Below are 22630 nucleotides of genomic sequence, written 5' to 3' on the forward strand. Positions count from 1 at the left end.
GGGTCTCTAATCCTGGCACATGGTGTCAAGCCTTAGTTTCTCAGCATGGCCAGTTCAATCCTGGGCATTGTACTACAACTGAAGCTGCACCTTCACCCATGACCTCCTCTCCTTGCCTCTCTTCAGGGACCCCAGCCTTGCCACACACTACCAACTCTTGGCTGCTTTCTATAACCCTTCTATGCCTTCAAAGCCAGTATCAACTGGGTGAACCTTACACTACCAGGTTTGACTGCCAGCATGAAGTACAATGTTGGCCACCTCTGGAACAGAGCTTTATGTGCTGACCCTAATAAAATACTCCCAGAAGATTTCATCCATGATCCTGGTCTCTTCTTAATCACTGCTAATTTCTCGCTTCACTTGAACAGTATTTATTGTCTCAGCAAAGTAAAGTATCTGTATTTTATACTATAAAATACATATAAAAATAATGACATTTAAAGAAAATAAAGCCATGCATTTAAAGGCCTTTCAGAAAAGGAATAGGATGCATAAAGCCTAGATCTCTTCTTAATTCTTATGAAACATTATGACCAAAAGCAATTTTGGGGGGGCTGGAGAGATGGCTCAGAGGTTAAGAGCACTGGCTGCTCTTCCAGAGGTCCTGAGTTCAATTCCCAGCAACCACATGGTGGCTCACAACCATCTATAATCAGGTCTGGTGCCCTCTTCTGGCCTGCAGGCATACATGCAGGCAGAAAGCTGTATGATGTATACATAATAAATAAATAAATGTTTAAAAAAATAATTTGGGGGAAGAAAGGGTTTATTTAATTTTACAACTTGTAGTCCATCATCCATGGAAGTTAGGACAAGAACTGATGAAGGGGCCATGGAGATCTCATTATTGGCTTGCTCAGCTTGCTTTGTTATACCACCCAGGACCATCAGGCCTGGGGTGGGGTGGTACCACAATGAGCTGGGCTTTCCCATATTAACCATCAATGAAGAAAATGCTGCACACACATACTTTCTTACAGGCCAATGTGGTAGAGGTATTTTTTTTCCCCAATTGAGGCTACCTCTTTTTTTTTTAAATCTTTATTAACTTGAGTATTTCTTTTTTTTTAACTTTTTTTATTAACTTGAGTATTTGTTATATACATTTCTTTTTATTATTATTATTATTTTTTTATTAACTTGAGTATTTCTTATATACATTTCAAGTGTTATTCCCTTTCCCGGTTTCCGGGCAAACATCCCCCTCCCCCCTCCCCTTCCTTATGGGTGTTCCCCTCCCCACCCTCCCCCCATTGCCGCCCTCCCCCCAACAGTCTAGTTCACTGGGGGTTCAGTCTTAGCAGGACCCAGGGCTTCCCCTTCCACTGGTGCTCTTACTAGGATATTCATTGCTACCTATGAGGTCAGAGTCCAAGGTCAGTCCATGTATAGTCTTTAGGTAGTGGCTTAGTCCCTGGAAGCTCTGGTTGCTTGGCATTGTTGTACATATGAGGTCTCGAGCCCCTTCAAGCTCTTCCAGTTCTTTCTCTGATTCCCTCAGCAGGGGTCCTATTCTCAGTTCAGTGGTTTGCTGCTGGCATTCGCCTCTGTATTTGCTGTATTCTGGCTGTGTCTCTCAGGAGCGATCTACATCCAGCTCCTGTCAGCCTGCACTTCTTTGCTTCATCCATCTTGTCTATTTGGGTGGCTGTATATGTATGGGCCACATGTGGGGCAGGCTCTGAATGGGTGTTCCTTCAGTCTCTGTTTTAATCTTTGCCTCTCTATTCCCTGCCAAGGGCATTCTTGTTCCCCTTTTAAAGAAGGAGTGAAGCATTCACATTTTGATCATCCGTCTTGAGTTTCATTTGTTCTAGGGTTCTAGGCATCTAGGGTAATTCAAGCATTTGGGCTAATAGCCACTTATCAATGAGTGCATACCATGTTTGTCTTTCTGTGATTGGGTTAGCTCACTCAGGATGATATTTTCCAGTTCCAACCATTTGCCTATGAATTTCATAAAGTCATTGTTTTTGATAGCTGAGTAATATTCCATTGTGTAGATGTACCACATTTTCTGTATCCATTCCTCTGTTGAAGGGCATCTGGGTTCTTTCTAGCTTCTGGCTATTATAAATAAGGCTGCAATGAACATAGTGGAGCACGTGTCTTTTTTATATGTTGGGGCATCTTTTGGGTATATGCCCAAGAGAGGTATAGCTGGATCCTCAGGTAGTTCAATGTCCAATTTTCTGAGGAACCTCCAGACTGATTTCCAGAATGGTTGTATCAGTCTGCAACCCCACCAACAATGGAGGAGTGTTCCTCTTTCTCCACATCCTCTCCAGCATCTGCTGAGGCTACCTCTTAAAATGACTCCTGCTTATGTCAAGTTGACATAAAACAGTTGCCACAATATGGTATGAGGGTAGTAGCATCAGGTCATGTGAAAGCAGGTTGAACCAGCTTTGGGTTTGATCTTTCCTCCAGATGTGTAGGAACTGACTGAATAACCTCTCACTGTCTGTAGCACCTACTGAGGGCAACTGAAAAACACTAAATAGCACTAAAAAACACTGCCGAGTCTGTTCTAGATTCCCCGTCTAGTAAAATGGAGATTTTGAGGCCCTTGAAGATCTATAGCAGCCTGTCCCATGCAAAAAGATTACAAGTCAGTACAATTTGTCAGTGTCACTAATCTTGCAGTAAATAAGTATCTCACACTAAAATGCATTCAGCAATGGTGACCACTCCTGTTTATTCCTTGGTCCAAGGATGCCATGAGGTGACACATGCTATCTTCATTTATGCTGTTCCCTCTTCTGTGTGAGGTATGTCCTTAGCCTGGGTTCCAGAGTTCTTGCTTCAAGTTCAAATGCAACAGTAGGTTCGTAAAAATTGAGGGGGGATCTAGGCTATATGCACCCTATTCCTTTTCTGAAAGGCCTTTAAATGCATGGCTTTATTCTCTTTGTCATTATTTTGATATTTACTTTATAGTATAAAAAACAAAAAAAATGTTCTTTGCAAGATAGAGAGTGAAATGTTGGTTCCATTCAATAAAACTAGCTTTTCACCTTCCACAGTTAGCTCTATGTATTTTACCTTCCTTTAAGCATTTCTCAGAAAAATTTGCTCTCAGATTCTACTGCAAGGGTTGGGGATTTGGCTCAGTGGTAGAGCGTTTGCCTAGGAAGCGCAAGGTCCTGGGTTCAATCCCCAGCCCCGGAAAAAAAAAAAAAGATTGAGATTCTACTGCAATTAGTCACTCCATTTGGGGATTTTAAAAAATCACCATCACTTGCCCATCAGTCAAAATATCAAAACTTCTGAGCTTGCCTTTTCATTCAGCCACACTATACTTAAGATGAAAGTAGCTTTACTTGGCCTAGCTAAGAAGAACTGAGAGTTAATTGGGGGTCAGGCAGGAGAAAAGAAGACACACATGACAAAGGAAAGTCATCTGGGAGGCTGTAGAAATCAGAGAAAGAAATAATAGAGCCAGTGTGGACCACATAAAAGAGTAAAAAATAAAAACCTATGCGGTGGTTAGAATTGGGACTAGAGTGCAGCAACAGGAGGGATATGCTGCAGATGAGGCTTTTTGGGCTAGGCATGGCCAGATGTGCCTTGTGAAGGAGGTGGAATCACGATTCTAAAAGGCCCTCCAGAATCTGGAAGGGGTCATTACCTTACTAGTAGGTAGAGAGGTCCCTTGTGACACTAGATTAGAGAATGAGTTTCCATTCCTGCCAATGATACTGGCAGGAAGAGTAGCTATAGATTGATGGTTGTGGTGGTCTGAATAAGAATGACCCCATAGGCACATATATTGGAATGAACGCTTAGTCACCAGAGAGTGGCACAACTTGAGAGGGTTAACAGGATTAGGAGAGGTGGCCTTGTTAGAGAAAGTGTGTTTCAAGAGATAAGCTTTGATATATCTAAAGCCACGCTAGGACTGGTTCTCCCTCCCCCATCCCGTCTCTCTCTCTCTCTCTCTCTCTCTCTCTCTCTCTCTCTCTCTCTCTCTCTGTCTCTCTCCCTCCCTCCCTCCCTTCCTCCCTCCTTTCCACCTCTCTCTCAGTCTTTTTCCCTGCCTGTGGATCAGCATATAAAGCTCTCAACTCCAGGACCATGCCTGCCTGCAAGCCACCATGCTCCTCATCATGATGTAATGGACTAAGCCTCTGAAACTATAAGCAAGCCCCCTATTAAATGCCTTCCTTCAGAAGAGTTGCCTTGGTCATGGTGTCTCTTCACAACAATAGAACATTGATTAAACAATGGTGGTTTTCAAGGACAGACATGAGGATGAGTAGACAAGAGGGCTAGAGGCATGGACTCTCAACCTTTGTCCACTACTGACTCCCATTGCCTGAAGTTTTTATGTGATCCTGGGTATAAAGGTATACAAATCCAACATTTACTGATGGCAAATCATAAAGAGGTTTATTATAAAACAACATTTTGTATATGCTAGAGAATTGAGCTACAGATGTGTTGGCTACAGAAAGGAGCTAACACAAAATTATTCTTAATGAGTGAGCCTTATCAGGAAAAAGAATCATAAGACCATGGTTCTGTCTTAAAGTACGAGAGCATTAAAAAGGGATGTTACATTAGATCAGAGCCACAATGAATGGGGCCTTAAAGGTAGAGAGTTGTCCCTTCAAACCCTGGAGAGAAAACCCTTAAAAGGAATAGCTTAAAATAAACATAAGGGAAAGAGCCAGGTGGTGGGTGGGTCTTCAGAGAAATCTCCCATCAAGGAGAACTGTCTGACTTTTATACCCTCTCAGAAGGTGGCAGGATGTCCGTCACCATATGTTTTAGTTCAATATGGCCCATGCGAAAGAAAACCATGGTAGGACCAAGTAGGAACTTTAAAAAAGGGGGGTGGGTGGCAGGTTTCTGCAAACACCATGGTCAGTGTCAGTCTGAGTGAGGCAAACTGGAAGTCTGGCCCAACATGTCTCAGTAGACTGTGTTGGTTGAAACTTTGAGAGTCTGACACCAGGCAGTTTGTTTTAGGCACAGTTCCATACAGGGAGATTTGGGAAATGTGTCCTGGTATAACAGAATCCTCTGTGCACAATGAAATTAATGCATAATTAATTGAAACTCTTTTCCAAGTACATGTCACTTCTTCCACAAGCATGGGGTCTGCATGTATTATCTTAAGGGTCTGAGGAAGCCTGCCCCACATGTGGCCCACACATATACAGCCAGCAAACTATATAAGATGGATGAAGCAAAGAAGTGCAGGCTGACAGTAACCCGATGTAGATCTCTCCTGAGAGACACAGCCAGAATACAGCAAATACATAGGCGAATGCCAGCAGCAAACCACTGAACTGAGAACGGGATCCCCGTTGAAGGAATCTTAGAAAGGACTGAAAGAGCTTGAAGGGGCTCCAGACCCCATATGTACAACAATGCCAAGCAACCAGACTTCCAGGGACTAAGCCACTACCCAAAGACTATACATGGACTGACCCTGGGCTCCAACCTCATAGGTAGCAATGAATAGACTAGTAAGGGCACCAGTGGAAGGGAAGCCCTTGGTCCTGCCAAAACTGAACCTCCAGTGAACGGGATTTTTGGGGGGAGGGTGGTAATGGGGGGAGGATGGGGAGGGGAACACCCATATAGAAGGGGAGGGGGAGGGGCTAGGGGGATGTTGGCCCGGAAACCGGGAAGGGGAATAACAATCGAAACGTAAATAAGAAATACTCAAGTTAATAAAGATGGAAAAAATGTAAAAAAAAAAAAAAAGAAAAAGAAAAGAATCCTTTATATATTGCCTACTAGTTCTTGTCAGCTCTACAAATTAAATACATTACAAACAGATAAGTTTTGTTTTGTTGGGGAGAGCACTGTCTCAGGGACAATAAACATCTTGAATTTAAAAAAGGGGGGGGGGCTGAGGAGAATCTGGTGTGTTCTCAGCCATCCACATAGTGTAGAAGTCACTTAGGCTATTAACCAACTCCAGTCCTATTTTTACGTGTCTTGGGGAGTCAGATGTGGCTTGGCCCTACAGATAGCTCAGAGGTCACCAGGCTATTAATCACACCCATCCCTAGGATTCTGAGTAGAAAACAGATTATACACACCTTGCTTTGAGCAGACAACCCTGCATGCTTAACATTTCTGGTTTGCCTGGTGCTTATCTGTGAGCACAAGGACCTCTGTGCCCACAAAATAAATCGTAAAGCAGAACTGGCTTTTTGACTCTTGGTTACAGAGAGTAGTGGTAAAGGGAATGGGGTGATTTCTTCAGGATTTGAGATCCAGGTAACTTACAGCAACCAGTGTCTTAGAGGGACAGGCCCATGATCTAAAAGTATACAGAAGATTTTACCACCTACTAAGGATGGAAGCAAATTCACATGATAATGAGACGGAAGTGCTTGTTTATTTTTAACTACAAAAATAAATCTTGATCTGCAGGAATTAGAACATTTTTAACATTTCTTACAGTTGAGTGACAGTTTAATTTTATAATCAATGCAGAGAATGCAGCTTCACCTAAATATGTAGTATAAAACTGCGTAACAGAATTATGTGTAGACCAGTTTCAGAAATCCTTGGAAATTCTGTCCTAACATCAAGTGAAAATTCATTTATCCATTAAAAAAATTTAACCCGGACCAAGCACTTCCGGTTTATAGCTGGGGCCTGAACCTCGCTGATCCCGGCCCACAGCTCCCTGCTCCCAAACCCTGTGGGAGAGAGAGAGCTCACCTCCCAGACAGGTGGGCACTCCTGAGACTGCAGGGCAGGAGAGACCTCCAATATTGCCCACCCCTGCCCACATCCCTGGCTCAATAGGAAACCTTATAGGGCCTCTGGGAACAGGAAGATGGGGCACTCATCGCTGTGGTCCAGATACCGCCCAGATCTGAAGGGACCCAGTCAAACGGCTTCCTGCACCCAAATCCCGTGGGAGGGAGAGCTAAACCTTCAGAGGGGGAGATACACTTAGGAAGCCAGAGGAGACTACTCTCTGCCCACATTTCTGACCCTAGAGGAAAATACCTACCGCCACCTGGGTGCCCTGCACACAGGGACCTAGGGGAAGTAGGGGCAGGCCCGTTTGGTTCACACCCACAGGGACAGCTGAAAGCCAGTGGACAGGAATTTCTACTCATCTGAGAGCAGGACACCCTGTTCCCATAACTGACTGAAAGAAAACAGAAAAACAGGTCTACAGCACTCCCGACACACAGGCCTATAGTAAGGTCAAGCTACAGTCAGAAATATCAAAACAAGTAAAACCAGAGATAGCCTAATATTGAGAGGCAAGCACAGGAACCCAAGCAGGAGAAACCAAGACTCCATGGCATCATCAGAGCCCAATTCTCCCACTAAAGCAAACACCGAATATCCAAACATACCAGAAAAGCAAGATCTAGATTTAAAATCACATTTGATCATGATAAGGAGGACTTTAAGAAAGACATAAAGAACTCCCTTAGAGAAATGCAGGAAAACACAAGTAAACAAGTAAAAGCACTTAGAGAGGAAACACAAAAATTCCTGAAAGAATTACAGGAAAACACAATCAAACAGGTGAAGGAATTGAAAATGGAAATAGAAACAATAAAGAAAACACAAAGAGAGACAACCCTGGATATAGAAAACCAAAGGAAGAGACAAGGAACCATAGATAGAAGCATCACCAACAGAATACAAGAGATAGAAGGGAGAATCTCAGGAGCAGAAGATTCCATAGAAATCATGGACACAACTGTCAAAGATAATGTAAAATGTAAAAAGCTACTTACCCAAAACATACAGGAAATCCAGGACACAATGAGAAGATCAAACCTAAGGATAATAGTTATAGATGAGAGTGAAGACTCCTAGTTCAAAGGACCAGTAAATATCTTCAACAAAATCATAGAAAACTTCCCTAACCTAAAGAAAGAGATGCCTATAAACATACAAGAAGCCTACAGAACTCCAAATAGATTGGACCAGAAAAGAAACTCCTCCCGTCACATAATAGTCAAAACACAAAATGCACAAAGAAAGAATATTAAAAGCAGTAAGGGAAAAAGGTCAAGTAACATATAAAGGCAGACCTATCAGAATCACACCAGACTTCTCGCCAGAAACAATGAAGGCCAGGAGATCCTGCCTGGACTGATGTCATACAGACCCTAAGAGAACACAAATGCCAGCCCAGGTTACTGTATCCAGCAAAACTCTCAATTAACATAGATGGAGAAACCAGGATATTCCATGACAAAAGAAATTTACACAATATCTTTCTATAAATCTAGCCTGACAAAGGATAATAAATGGTAAAGCCCAGTACAAGGAGGCAAGCTACACCCTAGAAAAAGCAAGAAACTAATCATTTTGCAACAAGAAGAAGACAAGCAAACAAACATAATCTCACCTCCAAATACAAAGATAACAGGAAGCAACAATCACTATTCCTTAATATCTGTCAACATCAATGGATTCAATTACTAAATAAAAAGACACAGATTAACAAACTGGATATGCAATGAGGACCCAGCATTTTGTTGCCTATAGGAAACACACCTCAGATACAAAGACAGACACTACCTCAGAGTAAAAGGCTGGAAAACAACGTTCCAAGCAATGGTCTGAAGAAGCAAGCTGGAGTATCGTTTCTAATATCGAATAAAATTGATTTTCAACCAAAAGTCATTAAAAAGATAAGGAAGGACACTTCATATTCATCAAAGGAAAAATCCACCAAGATGAACTCTCAATCCTAAATATCTGTGCTCCAAATACAAGGGCACCTACATACATAAAAGAAACCTTACTAAAGCTCAAAACACACATTGCACCTCACACAATAATATTAGGAGATTTCAACACTCCAATCTCATCAATGGACAGATCATGGAAACAGAAATTAAACAAAGACATAGACTAAGAGAAGTCATGAGCCAAATGGACTTAACAGATATTTATAGAACATTCTATCCTAAAGCAAAAGGATATACCTTCTTCTCAGCTCCTCATGGTACTTTCTCCAAAATTGACCATATAATTGGTCAAAAAACGGGCCTCAACAGGTACAGAAAGATAGAAATAATCCCATGCTTCCTATCAGACAACCATTGGCAAAAGCTGGTCTTAAATAACAATAAGGAAAGAACACCCACATATACATGGAAGTTGAACAACGCTCTACTTAATGATAACCTGGTCAAGGAAGAAGTAAAGAAAGAAATTAAAGACTTTTTAGAATTTAATGAAAATGAAGGTAAACATACCCAAACTTATGGGACACAATGAAAGCTGTGCTAAGAGGAAAACTCATAGCTCTGAGTGTCTGCAGAAAGAAACAGGAGAGAGCATATATCAGCAGCTTGACAGCACACCTAAAAACTCTAGACGAAAAAGAAGCAAATACACCCAGGAGGAGTAGAAGTCAGGAAATAATCAAACTTAGAGCTGAAATCAACCAAGTAGACAGAAAAAGGATTATACAAAGAATCAACAGAACCAAAAGTTGGTTCTTTGAGAAAATCAACAAGATAGATAAACCCTTAGCCAGACTAACCAGAGGACACAGAGTGTGTTCAAATTAAGAAAATCAGAAATGAAAAGGGAGACATAACAACAGAATCAGAGGAAATTCAAAAAGTCATCAGATCCTATTACAAAAGTGTATATTCAACAAAACTTGAAAATCTGGAGGAAATGGACAATTTTCTAGACAGATGCCAGGTACCAAAGTTAAATCAGAACAGATAAACCATTTAAACAAACCCATAACTCCTAAATAAGTAGAAGCAGACATTAAAAGTCTCCCAACCAAAAAGAGCCCAGGTCCAGATAGGTTCAGTGCAGAATTCTATTAGACATTGACAGAAAACCTCATACCAATATTATCCAAATTATTCCACAAAATGAAACAGACAGAGCACTACCAAATTTCTTCTATGAAGCCACAATTACTCTTATACCTAAACCATACAAAGACCCAACAAAGAAAGAGAAATTCAGACCAATTTCCCTTATGAATATCGACACAAAAACACTCAATAAAATTCTCCCAAACCTAATCCAAGAACACATCAAAACAATCATCCGTCATGATCAAGTAGGCTTCATCCCAGGCATGCAGGGATAGTTTAATATACGGAAACCATCAACATAATCCACTATATAAACAAATCGAAAAATAAAAACCACATGATCATTTCAGTATATGCTGAGAAGCATTTAACAAAATTAAATACACCTTCATGATAAAAGTCCTGGAAAGAACAGGAATTCAAGGCCCATACCTAAACATAGTAAAAGCCATATACGGCAACCAGTAACTAACATTAAACTAAATGGAAAGAAACTTGAAGCAATCCCACTAAAATCAGGGACTAGACAAGGCTTTCCACTCTTTCCCTACTTATTCAATATAGTTCTCAAAGTTCTAGCCAAAGAAATCAGACAGCGAAAGGAGATCAAAGGGATACAGATTGGAAAGGAAGAAGTCAAAATATCACTATTTGCAGATGATATGATTGTATATTTAAGTGACCCCAAAAGTTCCACCAGAGAACTACTAAACCTGATAAACACCTTCAGTAAAGTGACTGGGTATAAAATTAACTCAAATAAATCAGTTGCCTTCTTCTAAACAAAAGAAACAAGCTGAGAAAGAAATTTGGAAAATGACACCCTTCATAATAGCCCAAATAATGTAAAATACTTTGGTGTGACTTTAACCAATTAAGTAAAAGATTTGTATGATAAGAACTTCAAGCCTCTGAAAAAAGAAATTGAAGAAGATCTCAGAAGATGGAAAGATCTCCCATGCTCATGGATTGGCAGGATTAATATAGTAAAAATGGTCATTTTATCAAAAGCAATCTACAAAGTCAATGAAATCCCCATCAAAATTCCAATCCAATTCTTCACAGAGTTAGACAGAACAATTTGCAAATTCATCTGAAATAACAAAATTCCCAGGATAGCTAAAACTATCCTCAACAATAAAAGGACTTCTTGGGTAATCACTATCCCTGAACTCAAGCAGTATTACAGAGCAATAGTGATAAAAACTGCATGGTATTGGTACAGAGACAGACAGATAGACCAATGGAATAGAATTGAAGACCCAGAAATGAACCCACACACCTATGGGCACTTGATTTTTGACAAAGGAGCCAAAACCATCCAATGGAAAAAAGATAGCATTTTCAACAAATGGTGCTGGTTCAATTGGAGGTCAGCATGTAGAAGAATGCAGATCGATCCATGCTTATCACCCTGTACAAAGCTTAAGTCTAAGTGCATCAAGGACCTCCACATCAAATGAGATCTACTCAAACTAATAGAAGAAAAAGTTGGGGAAGGATCTTGAACACATGGGCACTGGAGAAAATTTCCTGAACAAAACACCAATGGCTTATGCTCTAAGATCAAGAATCGACAAAAGGGATCTCATAAAGCAACAAAGCTTCTGTAAGGCAAAGGACACTGTCGTTAGGACAAAACAGCAACCAAAAGATTCGGAAAAGATCTTTGCCAATTCTACAATTGATAGAGGGCTTATATCTAAAAATATACAAAGAACTCATGAAGTTAGACTACAGGAAGGCAAATAACCCTATTAAAAAATGGGGTTCAGAGCTAAACAAAAAAAATTCACAGCTGAGGAATGCCAAATGACTGAGAAGTATCTAAAGAAATGTTCAACATCTGTAGTCACAAGGGAAATGCAAATCAAAATAACCCTGAGATTCCACCTCACACCAGTCAGAATGGCTAAGATAAACTCTTGTGATAGCAGATGCTGGCGAGGATGTGGAGAAAGAGGAACACTCCTCCATTGTTGGTGGGATTAAAGACTGGTACAACCATTCTGGAAATCAATCTGGTGCTTCCTCAGAAAATTGGACATAGTACTACCTGAGGACCCAGCTATATGTCTCCTGGACATTACCCAACGATGCTCCAACATACAAGAAAGACATATGCTCCACTATGTTCATAGCAGCCTTATTTTTAATAGCCAGAAACTGGAAAGGACCCAGATGTCCTTCAACACAGGAATGGACACAGAAAATGTGGTACATCCACACAATGGAATACCACACACTATCAAAAACAATGACTTTATGAAATTAATAGGCAAATGGATGGAACTGGAAAATATCATCCTGAGTGAGGTAACCCAATCACAGAAAAACACACATGGTATGCACTCATTGATAAGTGGATTATTAGCCCAAATGCTCGAATTACCCAAGAGTCACAGAACACATGAAACTCAAGAAAGATTACATAAATGCGGATGCTTCACTCCTCTTTAAAAGGGGAACAAAAATACTCTTAGGAGGGAATAGGCAGGCAAACTTTAGAACAGAGACTGAAGGAACACCCATTCAGAGCCTGCACCACACATGGCCCATCCATATACAGCCACCAAACTAGATAAGATGTATGAAGCAAAGAATTGCAGGCTGACAGGAACTGGATGTATATCTTTCCTGAGAGACACTGCCGGAATATGGCAAATACATAGTCGAATGCCAGCAACACACCACTGAACTGAGAATGGGATCCCCATTGACGGAATCAGAGAAAGGACTGAAAGAGCTGCAGGGGCTTGAGACCCCATATGAACAACCAGAGCTTCCATGGACTAAGCCACTACCCAAAGACTATATATACATGGACTGACCCTGGGCTCCAAATTCATAGGTAGCAATGAATAGCTTAGTAAGGGCACCAGTGGAAGGGGAAGCCCTTGGTCCTGTCAAGACTGAGTGAACTGGCCCCAGTGAACGTGATTGTTGGGGTGAGGGCGGTAATGTGGGGAGGATGGGGAGGGGAACATCCACATAGAAGGGGAGGCAGAGGGGTTGGGGGATGTTTGTTGGAAACCGGCAAAGGGAATAACAATTGAAATGTAAATAAATACCCAATTTAATAAAGATGGAAAAAATAATAATCTAAAAAATCCTTAAATCTCTCTTTTTCTGTCTGTCTCTGTCTTTCTATGTATCTGTTTCTGTCTGCCTGTCTGTCTCTGTCTCTGTCTCTGTTTCTCTCTGGGATATGTACAATATAGTCAAATAATGTAATCAAACAAACATAAATATCTATCAATATACAATACTTCAAAGAAAAACTTAAAGTTTTATCAATATACAATAATGAAACAAAATACCTTAAGTTTCTAATATACAATAATTCAAACAAAGTGAGTAAGTTCATCAATCTCTAATCATAACCAATAAGAACTTTTCATCCCAGATAGCAATTTACCACATCAAATGACCAAACCTATCCACCCCACCTTAAGAGACTAGGGTGATGGTCTTCATAAAATTGTTTCCTACTGAATTGTGGCGAAGCATTCCTGTATGGGCCCAAGGACAAAAAAGGTTAGTTTGCAAAAAGGTAGCTGTAGTGTTTGTTGCCCAGTCTCTGTTTTCCCAGTGTCTGTGTGATCAACAATTGGGACTAGTCCTTTTGAGGTTGATTTGCATGCACATTTAGGAGAAATTAGTAACTGAAACAATCTGAATCCCCTGGCTATTTGCTTTGTGAAGACATTGTCTCAGCTGACAAGAAGTATTCCCTAATCAGATCTAATCTTTATAAATTTTGTTGGTAACCATGTTTTTTCATTCCCTGTAGCTACATAAGCGTGATCACTTCTCATCTTAAAACTATTGCTGGTTTCCATTCTAATGTCAGTACATCCTTATAATATATTGATTGGCCTAGTTCCTCAGTTTTTTTCGATAACCCAGTGTCTCTCAGCTATAGTTGTTCTTTTTTCACCAACATTAAGAAAAAATTGAAAGATAACAATGCATTATTGAGTCTGTCCCTGGAGTTTTTTACTCTCCCAGCATCTGTACTGGCAGGTTTTGTGTGTCAACTTGACACAAGCTGAAGTCATCATAGAGAAAGGAGCCGAAGTTGAGAAAATGCCTCCATGAGAATCAGCTATAAGGCATTTTCTCAACTAGTGATCAAGGGGGAGGACCCAGCCCATTGTGGATTGTGTCCTGCTGGACTTGTACTCTTGGATTCTATAAGAGAGCAAGCTGAGCAAGGCAAGGGAAGGAAGCCTCCATGGTGTCTTCATCTTTCCTGCTTCCTGACCTGCTTGAGCTCTAGTCCTGACTTCCTTTGGTGATGAATAGCAATGTGGAAATGTAAGCTGAATAAACCCTTTCCTCCCTAACTTGCTTCTTGGTCATGATGTTTTGTCCAGGAATAGAAGCCCTGACTAATCGCTTCTCGGCCTTTTGGCTAAGATCAAGTGTAGAAGCCCTGACTAAGACAAGCATCTCTTTTAAGGTACATTTGGCTGTTCCTATAACTACTTGTCCTATGGGATGCGGTATACCAGCAACATGTTTTATATTGTAATGTGTGAAGAATTGTTGCATCTTATTGGATACATATGCAGAGCATTCAGTTTTAATTTGTGCATTCAGATTTAATTGTGTATCCCCATGATTGCCAATTTTATTTTATTATTTATTTGGGTTGCTGCCAAGTGATGGAAACTTTTTTCCTTAAATCTTTCCGTTAGTATGTTTCTCATGAAATTGAATTTCTAACACATTCCCTATTAGTAATTTGTCAATTTCATCATTTCCTTGAGCTAATGGACCAGCCAAACCTGTATAAGACAGAATATGTGTAGTATATAATGGATAATTTCTACTTTTGATGGCCTGTTACAATTGTATAAATAACAAAGTTAATTCAGAGTTATCAGATACAATCAGATACAAATTGTGCAGTCTCTATATGCAAAATGAATCTTTATGCATGCAAGGAGTCAGTAATTATGTTAAGAGGTTCAGGATAATCTATTGATACCATAAGTATAGAATTCAATTCTGACTTTTGAAATGATGTATACAGACTTATGACCACCTTGCTTATTTTATCTGACATATAACCTGTCATCCCCATCATATTTGCATCAGTATAATAAGTTGGTACCTCTGGAATTAGGGTTCTCTTTACAATACGTAGAAGAATCCAATTAGTTCTTTAACAAACTGTAGTCACTTGCTTTCTGGATATTAGTTTCACCCAAATAGTTACTACAAGCTTTTTGCCAATCCTAATTGATCATCCATAATGATATAATTTCAGCATTTGTAAGAGCTATTACCATTTCAACCAGATCTGTTCATGACAATTGATGTAGTCTTATTTTACATTTGATAATTCAAAAATCTTTTTTTTTTGGTTCTTTTTTTTTTTCCGGAGATGGGGACCGAACCCAGGGCCTTGCGCTTCCTAGGCAAGCGCTCTACCACTGAGCTAAATCCCCAACCCCGATAATTCAAAAATCTTTTCTAGTTCTTTGTATGGTTCTTTTCTATATGTGTCTTCAATATGTTACTTTGTTTATGAGCTAAGAAAATCCATTCCATAATATTCCATAATACTATCTTCCATTCGCATAATGAGCCCAGTAGGAGAATGAGTTGAGGGTAAAATGATGAGAATACAAACAAGTTTAGAATCAATTCTATCCACATATACCTCTTTTAGTCTTTGTTCTACAAGAGTTAAGTCTTTTTCTGCTTCAGCTGTTAGATATCTTGGACTGTTTAAATTGGAATCTCCTTATAATTTTTGAAATAAATTACTTAACTCATATATACTTAATCCAATTGTATCCCTCAACCAGTTAATGTCTCCCATTAATTTTGAAAATCCTTAGGTGTAGGCAATTGGTCTCTATGAGTCTGTATCTTTTGTGATCAAATTGTTCGTTGATTGATTTTATAACCCAGATACCTAAGTGAATAACTTCCTCTTTGTATTTTTTTCTGGAGCAATCTGTAACTCCCAGCATGGTAGAATTCTTTATTTTCTAAAACATCTATTTCAGAATTAGCCAACAGAATGTCATCCATATGATAAATGATAGAATGAAAGAATTGCTTAGGAATAATTTCTAAAAGTTGTTGCACAGAATACTGACATAAAGTTGGATGATTTAACAATTCCATGTGAAAGTACTTTCCAGTGGTATCTCTTTAGTGGATGACTATTATACAAAGTAGTTACTGAGAAAGCAAATCTTTCCCAGTCGTTTTCATGCAAACGTACTGAGAAAAATTTATCATTCAAGTCAATTATTACTATGACCATGATTTTGGTAACAAAAGTGGTAAAGGAACTGCAAGCTGCAAAGGACCCATTAGCTGAATTACCTTGTTAACTGCTTTTGAATCTGTTATCATTCTCCATTTACCTGATTTCTTTTCTACAGCAAACACAGGGGAATTCCATGGGCTGGTAGAGTCTTCTATATGTTGAGCCTTTAGCTGTTTTTGTACAAGTTCAAGTGCCTGCAATTTTTCTTTTGTTCTGGGCCACTGCTCTTGCCACAAAGGTTGGTTTGATAACCACTTTAGGGGAAAGGCTGTTGGAATGTCAGTAGTGGTCCTATGATGGTTTGTATTTGTTTGACCCAGGGTGTGGCATTGTCAGAAGGCTTGCAGTGTTGGAATAGGCTTGGCCTTTTTGGAGTAGGCTTGGCTCTGTGGGTGTGGGCTTTAGGAACCTCATCCTAGCTGTCTGAAAGCCAGACTTCCACTAGCAGCCTTCAGATGAAGATGTAGAACTCTCAGTTCCTCCTGTACCATCCCTGCCTGGATGCTGCCATGCTCCCACCTTGATGATAATGGACTGAACCTCTGGACTTGTAAGCCAGCTCCAATTAAATGTTGTCCTTAGAAGAGTTGCCTTGGTCATGGTGTCTGCTCACAGTAATAAAACCCTAACTAAGACAAGCCCCCTCTATACATTTGGAAATCCAATCCCTATGATCTACTGTGTTTTAACATGGGCACAGCTTGAAATTGTGCTCTGTCACCTGTATCAATACCTTCCTCAGAAACAATTACCACATCGTCCCCTATTTCCTCATTTATTGTCCCTGGAATTGCAGGAATATTAATTTGAGTACCTCGTTGTTGTAAAAGATCCCCTCCTCATATGTTTATGGGTATACCAGCCACATAAGGTCTCAACTTCTCTGTTGGTCCTTCTGGTCCCACACAGGCAATCCATTAGACACTTTGCCTTATTCCTGATAATTTGCCAATTCCTATAAATGGTGTGTAAACCTTCTGAAGTTGCCAATCTGGATCCCGAGACTTTTGGGAAAGTATACTAAAGTTAGCCCATGTATCTCCCCACCCTTCTATGTCCACACCATTCATTTGTACTGTTAATTTGGGTCTGTGAACACTGACCATTGTTTGCCAGAACATGTTTCCCAGTGCTACCAAAAGCACTGTTCAACAGGAGTGGCATTGTCCTTGATGTAAGGAAATAATTGAGCAATTCTATCCCCTGCTTCAATTTGAAAATCCCTTTTCATATTTGCTATAATTTTTATTTCATTCTTGCTATCCCTATCTACTACACCTGGAAAGACAATAAATCCTTGCTAAATTAATCCACTCCTCCCAAGATTATTCCTACTGTCCCTGAAGGAATGGGACCATACATACCAGTGGTTAACTTATAACATTCAACTTTTGGGAATAATGTAAGAGAGGTATCTGTGGTCAGATCAAAAGCTGCTCTTTCTTCTCTATTATGTATAAGAAATAAGTCATTTTCTTGCCTGCTTGACACCTCCTGGCTGACCAAAGGAAAACAGCTTGTACTGTTTACTGACAGGCCAGTTCCTTTCCTGATGGCGAGAGGTTACCTCTTATGTCTCAGACCAGCAATCCTTTGACAGTTGTTTGCCCTTTCCACTGTAGCTGCAATAGCCTGGAAGCCTTTGTGGCTCACAGTAACCAGAACCTGCTTGTGCTCCTCTCTGATTACCATAGTCTCTAGAATCAATGTACTGTGATTTTGAACTCTGGATCTTTTTAGCCTTACTGTTTCTTTGGAAGTGACAAAAGTGACCACAATTAAAACATTGAGCATTTTGATTTCTGATATTTCTAGCCACACTTTGCCCTATGATATTTACATTATAATCCTAAGAACCAATACCAGTTGTCTCCCTTATCCATTCATCTATTGGGGCTCCGCATGCTTTCATTGGCCTGATTGCTCTCATATTCAGTTTTTACATTCTCAAAGGCCAATATTTCTCTTTATATGACTGTCTGGCTTCAGAGTCTGGTATGGTTCTATTCACAGCTGACCTCAACCTCTGTAAGAATTCTGTAAAGCTTCTCCAGAATCCTGTATTTCAGTAAAGGAGGGAGATCACCCTCATGCCAACCAGCCCCTATTCCCCCAGGTTCCTCACCCAAATCCAAAGCTCTTAAAGCAGCAGCACGACATTGTTCAATTACAATATCATCAGATCTCATTTGTTCCTGTAAGTCAGCACAATGCCCTTCACCCAGCTTGTGGTCTTTAGAAACGTTATTGCCCTTGTTAAATTACATTGTGCTAGTTTTGTAGCTTCATGTCTTCACCAGGACAAGCACTGTAATTGTTGACCAACTACTATAACAGCTGACACCTGTCTCTTTCAATCTTGTGGGATCACCCTATGCTATATTGCCCAGTTATTTAGCAGTTCTTTGACAAAGGAAGAGTGTAAGGCATACAAAACATTACTCTTTAAAATGCTCTAAATCTAGCATGTCTATTGTTCACCAGGTCAGTTCATTATATGCAGGAATACCGTCATTAGCAGGCATATGCAGCACAAACACTGGGAAGGCTGTGTTGGCCCAAGCAAATCCTCTGGTGGTGCACTCGGTTGCACATTAACCCTTTGTGCTTGTGATGCCTCCTGCTCTTCCTGGCCCCTTGTCTCACTGCAGCACTTTGGGCACCTGGTATTGAAAGTATGTGGAGCAGGTCGGGGCAGCAATTTACCTTCCAGCCTATTTTCCTTCCCCTTTTCATCATGTTGTTCATTCCAGTCTCATTCACCATGCCTGAATTCCGGTGTTCTCATCATGGCTTTTCTTGCTGTCCAAGCATTTCAGAGTTACAGTCACAAACTCTCTAGGTACATAGGCAACTCTGTAATCTTTTTTAACAGAAGAGAATTGAGTGAACCTTCTGAGTTTTCAGCTTTTCCTCCAAATTTTTTTGAATAGTATATGTGAACACTACTAAGGAAAACCAGAAAACCCCCTATAGGAACACAGTAGGAGACTACCCTGCAGCAGTGCCTGCCATTTTGCCAGTTTCCTTAAGGAACATTCCTAACTCCTCAAAATCTAGTTTACAACATCAGAAGCAGAATTATCTATTATGTCTAATCTACATTGGGTGCCACCTGTAGGCATAAGTTATTTGCAACTTCTTTTTAGTAAGGGTTCAATCTCTCCTCTAGCCCACTACCCAACAGAGGTAGTGGGAGAGAGAAGTTAATAGGATATGGGGGAAACGGACCTATTCAGCAATAGTTCTTTGGGGGTGAGCTCCATTTTTTTGGGCAGCAACTCAGTCCTGTAGCAAACACCAAACAAAATTTAGCAGCTTCAGATATGTCCTCTAGGCCTGCAGATACCACACAGGAACCAGCAGCTACAGTCTAGTCCTTTTAGCAAGCAGACACCAGGCAGCTATATTTCCATCCTGAAGAAACCTCCAGGCTCACCAACTGGCCTGAGGTGAGACCAGAAAAGCTGCAAGCTGCCACAGGAACCTCATGGGTGGCCCTTGGGCAAGTTTGTCTCAATGGCAGCATTATCACAAGTTGAACTCAATAATGCCAAAGGGGGAATCATTACATGTTTGTCTTTAGTGAATCATAGTGAGGTGGAGTAAACCAAACCAAAGCTCAGTGCTTTTCTCCCACTGTCTGTGGGATCATATTTATACTCCTTCAGCAAGAGTCCTTTCACTTGTGTCTACTTTATCCAAACATCCTTTCACCTGTGTCTGCTTCAGGAAAGCAGTGTTTCATATGTTTGCTTAAGTATCTGTATGCCCCAGCAAAATATCATTTGGCATAACTAACTTTCCAAAAAAAAGTTTCTGCTTCAAACACCTCCACCCAAATGCTTCTAAACTCATTTCTGTAGCTGCCATTATCCCTTTAGGAGAAGGGTAGGGCTTTTGTGACCCCAGTTCTTATCACCACATCCCCTCTGAAGTCATATCCATGGCTATGTTGCTTTCCAAGTGAATCATGATTTGAGGGTAGTTGGTTGGCTGAAAACATCTGGAGCTTAGGAGAGGACTGAGAGGGATGAAGGATCTGGAAAGTAGCAATAAGTGGCTGCCAGTGGGAGCCCATCAAGCACAGACCCCTGGATTTGAATCATGTATACACCGTTTATTTCTTATGTAACTCAACTCTGTTTCCATGACAACCAGGCTCGTGTGCATGATTCTGATCACATTGATCTTAGTTACTTAATCTCTCTAAGTCTCAGTTACCACATATCCTTTTCTCCTTTTCCTTGTAAAAGGACAGTGATGGACATCAAAATCAGGGTCTCATACCTAATAATCAAGTCTTCTACCACACACTTACATCACAGCAATAAAAAAAACTACCTTGTCTGAATCTGTGAATGTTACCTGGTTGGTCAATTACCTGGATAGCTTATGTGAGGTTCAGGGTTCACTCACTAGCACAAAGAGTTACATCATTTGTAACAATGAGGTTGGTTATGATATTCAAGGATAATATTCAGTTTTGGCATCTGTATTTAGACCAGAATATCATTAACTTTTCAAAAGCATGAGGAGTTAAACATGAGTTAGTTACTCCCAGAGGAAATAGAGAAGACTGGGACCGGGAATACCCCAAAATGGGTAGAGTGCCTACCCAATCTGAACCAGGCCCTGTGTTCATTCCCTAGCAATGGATAAGCCCAGAGTGGTGACAATAACTGGAATCCCAGAAAGTGGATGTTTGAAACAGGAGGTTCAGAAGTTGAGTTCAACCTTGAGTATATGTCAAGTTTGAGGCCAGCCCATAGTATGTAAGGCTGTGTAAAAAAAAACACAGAAAGAAAGGTCCCTGTGTCTGCTTGGACAGGTATGAAACATGTCCCTCATCATTCTTCAGTGTGATGGAGAATGTTGCATTCTACCTGCTTCCCTGAATGAAGTCTTGGTAAAAAAAAAAAGTCCATTCACACTATTCCTTTCAAGTATATGGCTGACATAAAGGATCACATTTCACCATGTAGCTGGAATTGAGGCTGCTGTGAATAAAAATTCCTGGAAAGAAGCTCTGTCAACAAAAGCTGACTGAAGCCCCAAAGACTGGAGAAATTGGAATATTGCAGGGTCAGTTCCTAATGAAAACTTTTCTAGTGCTATCTTTCTTTGGTCCCCAAAGAGACACTCTTGTCCACCTGCCTTTCTGATTTAGTATCCATATAAACAGTCAAAACCTTTTGGAATGTATTCACAACAGCATCTTCTCTCCATACCAAGGGGGTTAAGTAAGAATGCTATTTCATAGAATCTGAGGTCAGGGGCTGGTGTTCCTCTACTTTTAAGATTCTTCTCTGATATTTCCGTCAATGTATTTAAACATGCGTTCATGCTCAAGTTCATTTGTCTTGGTATTATAGAATACTCAAGAGACTGGAGGATCCAGAAAGTTTAGATGTCTGGTGAGGTGGGCACATTGTTGTGGAGGCAGGGTGTGGGGGAGGAGGTATGGGATGTAAAACACTCAGGGGGTGGACCTGGAGTTGAATAACACCTGGAGTGTAAAAGTAAATAAATAAAAATTATAAATAAAATAAAATAGTAAAGAAATAAAGGAAGAATACTTCATCAAACTGATTGCACATTGGAACATGGAACTTGGAGCAACCTAAAATCCATGTGTTCAGAACCATGATCGCATCTGTTTGGCTTCAGAACTAACAATCTTACTCCCTTTGAGGTGAGAGCTGTGTTTTGAGCTGACCCTACATATGCACCCACTCCCTTGTCATTATCTGCAATGATCTGGATGACAGGCCCTCCTACTCATATTCTTTTCTCTTATGGTCAATCCACTCAGGTGGCAGGTTTGTGCCTAAACTATCTGGGCACAGAGATAAATAGTCTCTGCTCAGCAAGTTGAGAGTTCCCCTGATTCCATGCCAACCCCATATGCCACTATAGCTGACTTCTCCCATAAAGTCCTAAAAGGCAAACATGAAATTCTCCCACACATGGGATCTCCACATCTGGCATGCTTAGGGAAACTAGCTTACTTCTTGGGTTCTCATTTTCTAGTGAGTTCCTGCTCTCTCACAAAGACAACCAGGAGACCCAAAGAGCAGAGGCTCCTCTACACTTGCCCTCTGTGTACCCCAACTGACCAGCATCCTTCAGAGACCTCTCCTAGACTCTCTGGAACCCCCCCATGTGAGGTCCCCTAGTCTGTCAGTAAACTTTCCTCAGGACTCCCAGGAAGCATCCCAGGATGCTGGTGTCTCTGGGGTCTGCAGCTGTGCCCTGTGAGGAGGGTGAATCCATAGGGATCATTGCTCTCAGGGCTGGAGCTGGACAGTATGTGCCAAGACCCCTATTCGACCACTCCTGGGGAGAAATTTTCTGCAGTCTCCCCTGAGATTCAGGCTGCAACACAGGCAGCTCCCTTTCACCTGAAGCCTGCCTTCCCAAGCAGGTTCTAGCCTGGCCATCCAACCGACTGCTGTGATGCAGCCTCTCTAGCCACTGGAGGACTGCTCCTCTTGATGATCTTAACCCTTGCAGTCTGGAAGACAAGCTGCAT

At 40.7% G+C, this 22630-nt stretch overlaps 1 long non-coding RNA gene and 1 pseudogene across 1 annotated transcript in view; both read left to right on the plus strand.

The window, feature by feature from the left end:
- Positions 1-22630, plus strand: part of LOC147998178 (uncharacterized) — a 234853-nt gene that overhangs the window by 57470 nt on the left and 154753 nt on the right. The window lies entirely within an intron of this gene.
- Positions 14198-14362, plus strand: LOC147998179 (U2 spliceosomal RNA; annotated as a pseudogene).

Source organism: Rattus norvegicus, chromosome X (genome assembly GCF_021556685.1).
Source record: "Rattus norvegicus strain SHRSP/BbbUtx chromosome X, alternate assembly SHRSP_T2T, whole genome shotgun sequence".
NCBI classification, from domain to species: domain Eukaryota; kingdom Metazoa; phylum Chordata; class Mammalia; order Rodentia; family Muridae; genus Rattus; species Rattus norvegicus.